We start from the raw sequence: 11578 nt of genomic DNA on the forward strand, positions 1-11578 counted from the left end.
GTTTTTTAAACAATGAAATAAGCAACTCCATACCATGACATGCAAAAACGAATGTTACTGGATAACATTATGTAAACATGAGTGCATATGGCTGTGGCCCAAGTTTAACATAATGGTAGTACAACAACTAATTTCAGTAATGGAGGAATGGAACACCTTCTAACTGGTAGTACAACAACAACTCATTTCAGTAATGGAGGAATGGAACACCTTGGAATTCCAAGGAATACGAGACGGCTCGCCCCTTTTCCAACTCGCCCAAAGCGGCGAAGATCGGTCGCCTCAACGGGAAGAGCGGTCGCCCCTTCAGTCTTGACATACATACAACATGATGTGTGATGATGTTGCTTTGCCTTAAATTATGATTTTAGTCATTTTCAAAAATCCACCTGTCTCCACGGCTCGGGCGAGCCGTCATCACTTTTCGAAATTCTGTGGCGAGCCGTCTTCACTTTTCGAAATTCTGTGGCGAGCCGTCTTCACTTTTCGCGGGGGCGAGTTGGAAAAGGGGCGAGACGACCTGGTACCATTCCAAGTACTGTACTTGGAATGGAATTTCCAGAACAATGGAGGAGAGTAAGCCATTCATTAACGGGTTCTAACTGGTTCTAAATGTTCTAATATGAGAAATAAGGTAAAATAAACATGAAATAAACACGGGGCGAGATATCCACGCTGTGGGGCGAGCTGTCCACACTATGGGGGCGGGCTCTCCACGGCTCGGGGCGAGCCGTCTTCACTTTTCGAAATTCTGTGGCGAGCCGTCTTCACTTTTCGCGAGGGCGAGTTGGAAAAGGGGCGAGTCGACCTGGTACCCTGGAGGTTATGTGGAAGTATAAATGTTGACCATGAACACATATTTTGGAATTGTCCTAAAATAAATAAATATTGGGATAATGTATGGTCAGAGATAAAGAAGATACTAAGCTATGAGATACCTAAGATATGTACCTGGTCAAAGTATTAATGGCAGCTAGTAAAAAAGCAGTTACAAGGCTATATGGCACAAACCAGAACCTCCAGTCTGTGAGCAGTGGCTGAGCATTGTGGAGGAGATATTTGTAATGGAGAAACGAATTAAAGGCTCATTCATAGTCTGGGTTTTCGGTGGTGAGGTGACCACCGAACTACAACATGACGTCACGAGCCGCGGTGAAGAGCAAACCACCGCCACCGCCCCAGCCCTTCTCTCTGTTTTTACTCACCACCGCTCAACGTTATTTGAGCTCCGGTGGTCACCTCACCGGTCACCTCACCACCGGAGCGGCGGTCACCCCACCACCGGAGCGGTGGTCACCTCACCACCGGAGCGGCGGTCACCTCACCACCGGAGCGGCGGTCACCTCACCACCGGAGCGGCGGTCACCTCACCACCGGAGCGGCGGTCACCTCACCACCGGAGCGGCGGTCACCTCGACACCGATGTTAACAATGATGGACATTCATAAATGGACTGGAATACGTTGTTTATTAATGATGTATTTGAACCCTTGCACTGTGACTGTCCTTTTATGTTTACCTGCAAATAAAAATGTAGTTAAAAAAACGATCTACTGTATAGAGCAGGGGTGCCCAAAAGGTAGATCGTCATCTACCAGCTGATCACAAAGGCTGTGCAGGTAGACCACATGACATGTCCCAAAATAATTATAATTAAAATATAAAAACAAAACCCCTCTTTTTGGCATCTGCCACTGAAGGTGACTTGATTGATTGACAAGAAGGGCCTGCGGGCTCCCTTCACAGCTTCTAAATGTATAGGGAAATGCTTTGTTTTCCAGAGTCAGTATAGCATTATAAAGAACCCGAAAACCTACCACTTCCATACAGAACGGGAGGAAGGCTTTTCCCCCACTATTTCACAATAGAGCGTCGCAGTCCCGCCTCCTACCCTGGACCAGGAAATGAAACCCAATGCATTATTCTCATAGACATTTCTTAAAGTATTTATTTAAAGACGGTTACGCCGCGGACAAAGCCAACTCGAGTCGTGACAACTCATGACAACACAAACAATATTTTGGACCAAACAAATAATTAGAAAGAAGAAAAAAACGGCAGGTTACAACACTTTTTTTGTTGTTTTTCTTCTTTGTAATTATTTGTTTGGTCCAAAATATTGTTTGTGTTGTAATGAGTTGTCACGACTCGAGTTGGCTTTGTCCGCGGCGTAACCGTCTTTAAATAAATACTTTAAGAAATGTCTATGAGAATAATGCATTGGGTTTCATTTCCTGGTCCAGGGTAGGAGGCGGGACTGCGACGCTCTATTTCACTATTTCACTTGCTAAGTGTGTTTGTCTTAGCGCTGCTATTCCAATTCCAAACCACCCTCAGTTTTTATGTATACATATATTTTATTCGGGGTGGGTAGATCATGTTCAGCTGGTCATTTTAAAAGTATAGCTCTCAAGTCCAAATCTGTGGGCACCCCTGATATAGAGGGTATGCGCATGCTTAAAGTGAGTGGCACATCGAGTGGCAAAGCAACAGGCAAAGTGAGTTTAACATTGTTTAATGTAGTTTAATGCAATCAGATCGGACTTTTCTGTTTGGATGTATGGGCTGTCAAGGCCAGAAAGTAGTTTTTTGCCACTCAGTAGGCGTTCTTGAATAACTTCCGGGTTTGATGATGATGTCACACGCATACACAGAAAAGTCCTATCTGATTGACAGCCCATACATCCAAACAGAAAAGTCCTATCTGATTGACAGCCCATACATCCACACAGAAAAGTCCTATCTGATTGACAGCCCATACATCCAAACAGAAAAGTCCTATCTGATTGACAGCCCATACATCCACACAGAAAAGTCCTATCTGATTGACAGCCCATACATCCACACGGAAAAGTCCTATCTGATTGACAGCCCATACATCCACACGGAAAAGTCCTATCTGATTGACAGCCCATACATCCACACAGAAAAGTCCTATCTGATTGACAGCCCATACATCCACACAGAAAAGTCCTATCTGATTGACAGCCCATACATCCAAACAGAAAAGTCCTATCTGATTGACAGCCCATACATCCAAACAGAAAAGTCCTATCTGATTGACAGCCCATACATCCACACAGAAAAGTCCTATCTGATTGACAGCCCATACATCCACACAGAAGTCTTATCTGATTGACAGCCCATACATCCAAACAGAAAAGTCCTATCTGATTGACAGCCCATACATCCAAACAGAAAAGTCCTATCTGATTGACAGCCCATACATCCACACAGAAAAGTCCTATCTGATTGACAGCCCATACATCCACACAGAAAAGTCCTATCTGATTGACAGCCCATACATCCAAACAGAAAAGTCCTATCTGATTGACAGCCCATACATCCAAACAGAAAAGTCCAATCTGATTGACAGCCCATACATCCACAGAAAAGTCCTATCTGATTGACAGCCCATACATCCACACAGAAAAGTCCTATCTGATTGACAGCCCATACATCCACACAGAAAAGTCCTATCTGATTGACAGCCCATACATCCACACAGAAAAGTCTAGCTATCTGATTGACAGCCCATACATCCAAACGGAAAAGTCCTATCTGATTGACAGCCCATACATCCAAACAGAAAAGTCCTATTTGATTGACAGCCCATACATCCAAACAGAAAAGTCCTATCTGATTGACAGCCCATACATCCAAACAGAAAAGTACTATCTGATTGACAGCCCATACATCCAAACAGAAAAGTCCTATCTGATTGACAGCCCATACATCCAAACAGAAAAGTCCTATCGGATTGACAGCCCATACATCCACACAGAAAAGTCCTATCTGATTGACAGCCCATACATCCACACAGAAAAGTCCTATCTGATTGACAGCCCATACATCCAAACAGAAAAGTCCTATCTGATTGACAGCCCATACATCCACACAGAAAAGTCCTATCTGATTGACAGCCCATACATCCACACAGAAAAGTCCTATCTGATTGACAGCCCATACATCCACACAGAAAAGTCCTATCTGATTGACAGCCCATACATCCACACAGAAAAGTCCTATCTGATTGACAGCCCATACATCCACACAGAAAAGTCCTATCTGATTGACAGCCCATATACATCCAAACAGGACGTCAAACTCACTTTGCCACTCACTTTATGCATGTGAATACCCTCTATAACTGCATTGTCTGGCTATCACAGTTCACACTCAGACTGACCTCTGTGAGAGACTTCTAAAAGTAGTCCAAGTTGTCCAACATTGCCCTCTAGTGGTTGTACAAGGTAACATGATTGAAGCCAAAGGTTCCACATTCAGTTAGTTGTGTAAGGAATCCATTCGATTCAGTTCAATTTAATTTCAGTTCATCTTTCAGTTCCACATTGAACTTGTGTGTGTGGGTTTGTTAATTTAAGTTACGTTTTAGCAGTTTTAGGTCGACTTCACACCAGAAAGCTTCATAATTAAATACATTTTCTACAAACACAGACGTTATCAAATGTAACTCAGTATCATAAATGACAAATCCTGCTGCACATTGTCGGAAAGTGCGCTTCGTTTGGCAGGTGTGAAGCCTCATTTGAATCCTAATGCACATCAAAAAACCGCATTCTACTCCGCCAAAAAAGGCCCATGTACGGCCGGGCCTTTCTGGCCCATACATCCCAACAGAAAAGTCCTATCTGATTGCATTTAACGACGTTAAACAATGTTAAACTCACTTTTCCACTCGATTTGTATACTGATCTACAAGCTGATCTGCTATCAGTATATAATCGTTTTAGGGTATACTTTCAGTTATTAATGTTATATAATATAATTTAAATCATACGTTTTGCCAATTATTTGTGGGCCCACTTGCAATATCCTCACAGCCCACCTGTTGAGAAGCAGTGGGTTAACCCATTCTGACCTGAGATCAGATCAACTCTACCACTCTACCCCATAAACAGTGGGTTAACCCATGTTGACCTGAGATCAGGTCAACTCTACCACTCTACCCCATAAACAGTGGGTTAACCCATGTTGACCTGAGATCAGGTCAACTCTACCACTCTACCCCATAAACAGTGGGTTAACCCATGTTGACCTGAGATCAGATTCTAAAAATGTCTTCTACATCCTGACAGTTTTCTGAAAACGCTATGTTTCTATGTCAGTCGTTCTTTGATTTTTCAAAAATAGCAGACCTACAAGCTCGTAGCGCGCCACTCGGTGGCGCGCTATGAGCTTGTAGATCTGCTATTTTTCAATAGCTAAAGCATAACATAATGCTAACACCAAAAGGGGTTTCCGCCCAAAATGGGTTAAGAGCAGTGGTACTGGTTACCATGAAGATGTTTACGATAAATAAATGGTAAATGGTGCATTTATTAATCCAAGGCGCTTTACAGAGATTGTGCATTACATTCACGCACACATTCATACACGGATGGCAGCGGAAACCATGCAAGGCACCAACCTGCACATCAGGAGCAATTAGGGGTTCAGACAGAGTCTTGCTCAAGAACACTAACTCTGGGGGAGTCCGGGTTCGAACTGGCAACCTTACGGTTACCGTCCAGCCACTCTACCCCATAAACATGATCAGCTTAATATGGGAATGCTATGCATACTGTACAGTATACTCAAAGAAATATTGGATAGTACTGTCCAGTTTTTTGTTTTTTATCCTTTATTTACCCAGGGTAGTAGCTGAGCACAAGCTCTCATTTTCAGCAACGCCCTGCACATAGAAACACACACACACAGACACACATTAAAATCTGGGAGCTGACCAGTACAACCAGCTCCAGGGGGAGCAGTTGGGGGTTCAGTGCCTTGCTCAAGGGCACTTCAGCGGTGTTGGGTGAGTGATGACAATCACTTCCCCACCCAGATTTGTCCTGCCCGTCCGGGGAATTGAACCGGCAACCTTTCGGCAACAAGGGCGCTCCTCTAACCCTTAGGCCACCGCTGCCCCAAGTGCCCCCAGTGATACAAACTCATTTAGATCAAATATAGGCTTACAATGGACATTGTGCCCTTGAAGAGGAGAGGGGGCGACGCAAATCTGTCAGAGAGACAAAGAGTCAGTTTTGTGGAAAGAACCATTTATTGATTCATTCCCATCAGAAAATGAGGGTCTAACACAGACCAATAACAAAACAACACCGGTTAGTGTTAACAGAACCTGCTGGGCATAGAACGGGTCAGTTCTGGAGTTGGCCAGTAGGGGACAGTGTGAGAGTCGGCTGGGAAGGTTTTAAGTAAATAAAAAATGTCCGAAATAAAAAGAACAACGAGGATCAAAAAGAGGCACAGAAGCCATTTAAAGGCAGGTGTTGAACTTAAAACTACAAAACTTAAAACTACAAAACATCAAAATAAAAGTTCACACACTGCAGCTCCCTTTTTGCACATTTATTTTTGGTCCACTCAGGTGGTGCCAAAAATAAATATCTAAAAAGGAGGAGCTACAGTGTGCTACATAAAAATAAACCAAACAAAAACCACTGAGCCGCTGTTAACTAGCGAAACATATGTTTGTAATAGCTTGTCAGCTAAACAAAACCCACCAACAGACTTTATATAAAAAATGTGGTTGTGTTCATCTCCGCGCACGACTTGTGGGACCTTTGAATGGATCATCCTGGATGATGGAGAGAAAAAAGACAGACGGACAGACACAGACACAGGCAGAAAAAGAGAGTAAGAGAAAAAATAAAGAACTGCAAAAACAATCCCCTGGGTACACTGTTTTCAGTGAAAATACCAATAAGGTTTCAATAGCATTGTGGCATACGTATAAGAACTGTGTTCCAAGAATAAACAAATGAGCCTTACCTGGTGATTTTACTAATTTATGTTTTTTAAATAACTTTTCTACAAACACAGACGTTATCAAATGTAACTCAATATCATAAATGACAGAATGTCAGAAGCCCGGCAAGCTGATTTGTTGATTTGCTATATTAAAAGGCTGTAAAACTAACGATTATCTTCTATAAATGATTAATCACTTGAATATGTTTTAATCTAAAGTTAATTTAGAACATGCATGATGGAAAAACTGAAGCATTAATTAATGAAGTACAGAATTATGGTAAATTAAAGTTATCTGAACCCAAACAGACATTACTTAATGCGTTTCCAAGTCAGTCAAAAACATAATACGGAACCAAGGCAAGCATTCGCGTTTTGCTTTGCTTGTAAATAGCACATTGTTACGAAATGTTTACATGATGTATCACAAGATCTACTATTTGATTACTAATTGGATTCACTTTTATTCCATTTTAATCGCCTCACCCCTACCAAAAAAGAAATGCGACGACAAAACCTAAATAACCCATTTTGGGTGGGAACCCCTTTTGGTGTTAGCATTATGTTATGCTTTAGTTATGCGCCGAGTGGCGCGCTACGAGCTTGTAGGTCTGCTATTTTTTGATAAAATCGAAGAACGACATGACATAGAAAACATAGCTTTTTCAGAAAACTGTCAGGATGTAGAAGATATTTTTAGAATCTGATCTCAGGTCAGAATGGGATAAAGAAAAGGCCCTCACCTCATCATCATCACTGTCATCAAATGCCACTCCTTTAAAGGCCTGGCTCTGGCTCTGGCTTCTGGAGGAGAAGGAAGACGTAGAGGAGCTCTGGGCCGTTCTTGGAGGAGAAGATCAGAGTGGACAATACTTATCAGCATACAACAAACAAGAGAGAGACCAAGCAACTTCACACATTATGCGAAGAAAAGCGTATAGCGTCCATCGGGCCACTCGGGCACAGGCCCAGTCTATTGAGATCTTGCCCAGTCTAGCTTCTGAAAGACGTGGGCGAGAAAAAAAAAAGAAAAACAACAAAAGATACATTGGCAGCCCCTCACCCCGGTGTATGCACTTTTCTGTCGTAGCCAACCACAGCAAGCCGCCTTTGTTTTAACAAGTTAACTGTCACCGTGTGGCCATAGAGGGTAGTTTAGTCACTTTCGATTCCGTTCTCAGCTAAACCGTTTCATATCGATTAAGTACATAAATTGACGGAGAATTCCGACAAAGGCAGACAGTGGTTGGAAATACTCCGTCAAAGGCAGCTAAATTGTCAAATGGCCCCCATTAGCAAGTCGGCAAAACCGGCATCACCTTCAGCTCAGTTGCTCAGCAGCTCAATCCACGCTACACGCTATGCATCCATTTTTGACATTTCGTTGCGACACCAACGCGCAACTACGTAACTATGAATCACCCTTCAGAGAGAGGAGTCCAGAAAAACAATAAACATACCTCGGAGTGGGTCGGATGGTATTTATTAAGGGGACATCATCATCATCAGAGTCATCGATGCTTACCTGGAAACGAATAAAACAATGAGTGAGAAACAAATGGAAGTGCAAAAGAAAAAAAACTAAAACAAAAGGATTGGGTGTCTGTCTGTCTGCCTTGTGGGTGAACTTACATCGTCACCTGCGTAGGACTTGGCTGATCCGGCCCGAGAAGGCCTTTGGGATGAAGCCTGGAACGCTGCAGCGCGAGTGAGAACAACAGAGAAAGATGGAACATATAGCGATGATATGAAACAGAGCAGACAATGGAGGAGGGGAAAGTCAAGGGATATTGTTGAAAAAATACTAAGATTTCCAAGGATTTAGAGTTGAAGCCTCTGACTAGCACACACGTTCAGGGTAGGGCTTTAGCCCATTTTGGGTGGGAACTAGGGTTGGGATTCGTTAGGATTTTAACGGTTCCGGATCCTTCCCGGATCCCTCTTAACGGTTCCGGTTCCTAACGGTTCCCTTAACGGATCCTAATATTATTTTTTCCCCCTTTTTTCTGACATAGATTATGCTTATATTATAACTAACCTAACCAAGTACATAATAAACACAAATTCATTAATTCAATTATTGAAAATGCACTTTACAATTATGAGGTGGCACTATTATTTAAACTTCACCACCACCACCAGCAGCTAGCCACCACATAATTGTTGCAATTTGTACTGTATATTGCAATTTGTAGCCTACTGTATATTAAATATACAGTACACATTGCAATAATGATATTGTTGTGGTGACAAATGTTGTCTTTAATGTTCAGATTAATGTAATATGAAGGACCCCTTACCCTAATGGAAACAAGCCATAGTGCTTTCTTGGATTATAAAATCCTCTTAGCAGACCTTGTATTGAACTGTATGTTCCTGTGCTTTTTTCTGCAAACTGTTTATAAAGTAATCAATCTATGGAGGTATATGCACCTAAACGCTGGGCTCTCAACAGTCACGCGATTAATTTAGAGCCAAATCAAAAGCAGTTGAGTTGCTTATAAGTTGTAAAAAATAAGTGCAGACAAATTGATTTGGCTCTATAGTTAACGTGATTCATAAAATATCAGACAGAAAGACGTCGAGTCATTGGCGTTCTAAATTAACACGATTAACAACAGTTGTACAATACGCCTAATGAAAAGCTCTGTAGACGTTAGTAGTTTTTATTTTCTATTACGTTACTAGCCTGGGGAAAGTAAACCAGCCTTGCATCAGATCGTCCCCCGCCGGCTGTGTGGAGCTGCGGGGAGAGCGGGCACGGCTTTCCGCATGGCTCACAAACGCCATGTGCCTAGATTATTCTCGTGAGTTGTGGACTCGTGTAGGCATATTGATTTTGAGATGTTTCCTCAATGTGGACGTGGTACAAGTTGCAACAACCTTTGCAGAGGGAACTATAGCATTGCATTTATTGCACTTTGCGTGCTCACTGCTCAGCCTCAGTCATTTCCCTCTCTGTTAACCACACTTTGGAGAGAGATCTGTGCGACATACTGTCCCAGTGTCCCACTCGCTCCGCGGCGGTCGCTGAATGCACAGAGCAGTGGGCGTATCCTCCCCGACCCCACTCACTCTGTAGGTGGGGTGACGTCACCCCAGGCTCTGCTTGCATGCACACACACTCACACAGACACAGCGGAGCTAAATGACGACTGATGAGAACCGTTTGGGGAACCGTTAATAAAAAAACGATGGAACCGGCTCCGGATCCGCAATGTCGGAACCGGGTCTGAAATGGACCCGGTTCCGAATCCCAACCCTAGTGGGAACCCCTTTTGGTGTTAGCGTTATGTTATGCTTTAGCTACTGAAAAATAGCAGATCGCTTGTAGATCTGCTATTTTTCAATACCTAGGTCTGCTATTTTTGAAAAATCGAAGAACGACCGACATAGAAATCTGTCAGGACTTAGAAGACATTTTTAGAATCTGATGTCAGGTCAAAATGGGTTAAGCAACTAGTCGACTAGTAAATCCACTAGTCGACCTTGTTGGTACTAGTTTCTTTTTTTTCTAGTTTTTTTTCCCCCTCGTTTTTGTAGGTCTCAAGATCAGCTAGATTATAGTTATAGTCACCAATGTACAGTTTTTAAATGTACAACTATTATAAAAAATAAAAATAAACGTTTACTAGTCGACTAGTAAACTAGGCAACTATTCAACTAGTTGAAATCACTAGAAGTGAAAGCCCTAGTGCAGGGCGCACGCACGCTGCTACTGTACCTTCCACGATGTTCCTGCTCTGTACTGGAGCTGCCTTCCGCCCCCTGCTGGCTGGCTTTGGATCTGGTTTTGGTTTTGGTTCTGCACCTGGACGGACAGGACAGGACAGGACAGGACAGGACAGGACAGACAGGACAGGACAGGACAGGACAGGACAGGACAGGACAGGACAGGACAGGACAGGACAGGACAGGACAGGACAGGACAGGACAGGACAGGACAGGACAGGACAGGACAGGACAGGATGCACGCTAATTCATTAGTGTATAATTCATGTCATTGTATATCTGTACTTGTACTATTTATTTGTATACATTTTGTGAATGTATTGCAACTTTTTGGCCAAGTTGTGTAAAAGAGTGTGTTCTCAAATAACTTGCAATCACAAAATAGAATACGTTTCAAAACTTTCTGCCCTTTGTCAGCATGGCATGCCCACTATGGTCCGACAGAGCATTGGTTCGACATGCGTCCGCACCTCGGACTAGCTCCTGATCCCGTGCTTGCGGTTATGGTTAGGTTAGGGTTTGAGGTGGGTTGTCATGTTTCGGACTAATGACTAGTCGGACCAAACACATGCACTTTGTCAGCATTGGGTCTCATAAGGGTAGAAATGTGTTCATTTTGTGAGTATGTTTAGAATGTCCACATCCTACTGTTGAGTGCGCCAATACTTTGTGCAATAACTTACTCTTTAATCATAAAAGAGCTACATATATATTGTATTTATGTATTATTATGATAATAATATATTATATAATGTGCTTAATAATTGCTGCAGGCGACCCGGGTTCGATTCCGCCCCAAGGTGCTTTTCTGCATGTCCTTCCCTCCTACCATTCCTTTCTCTCTCTCTATTCACTGTCAAATAAAGCAGAAAATGCTGAAAAAGATAAATCTTTAAAGGTATATTCAGTGATTTCACTTAATTCAAATATCACTTCTTTTTTTGTTTTGTTGTGATAATCCTCCCTACTATAGAGTGTGCTGACCATATAAGGAGTTCCTGCCTGTCCCCAGTTAACCCCTGGGGGGTCAAAAAAACGTAGGTTTCGTTTTTGGCTAGGTGGCCCAGCCTTC

General features: G+C 42.8%; 1 long non-coding RNA gene across 1 annotated transcript; it reads right to left on the reverse strand.

Moving 5' to 3' along the window:
* Positions 1–6051: 6051 nt before the first annotated feature.
* LOC306932796 lies at positions 6052–10587 on the reverse strand. The gene is made up of 5 exons (XR_013791160.1): positions 10499–10587; positions 8407–8471; positions 8235–8299; positions 7518–7617; positions 6052–6601 (listed from the first exon to the last, which is right to left on the reverse strand). It is a non-coding gene; the product is annotated as an uncharacterized lncRNA (long non-coding RNA).
* Positions 10588–11578: the final 991 nt, after the last annotated feature.

Source organism: Electrona antarctica (genome assembly GCF_951216825.1).
Source record: "Electrona antarctica genome assembly, chromosome: 11".
In the NCBI taxonomy this organism is placed as follows: Eukaryota; Metazoa; Chordata; class Actinopteri; order Myctophiformes; family Myctophidae; genus Electrona; species Electrona antarctica.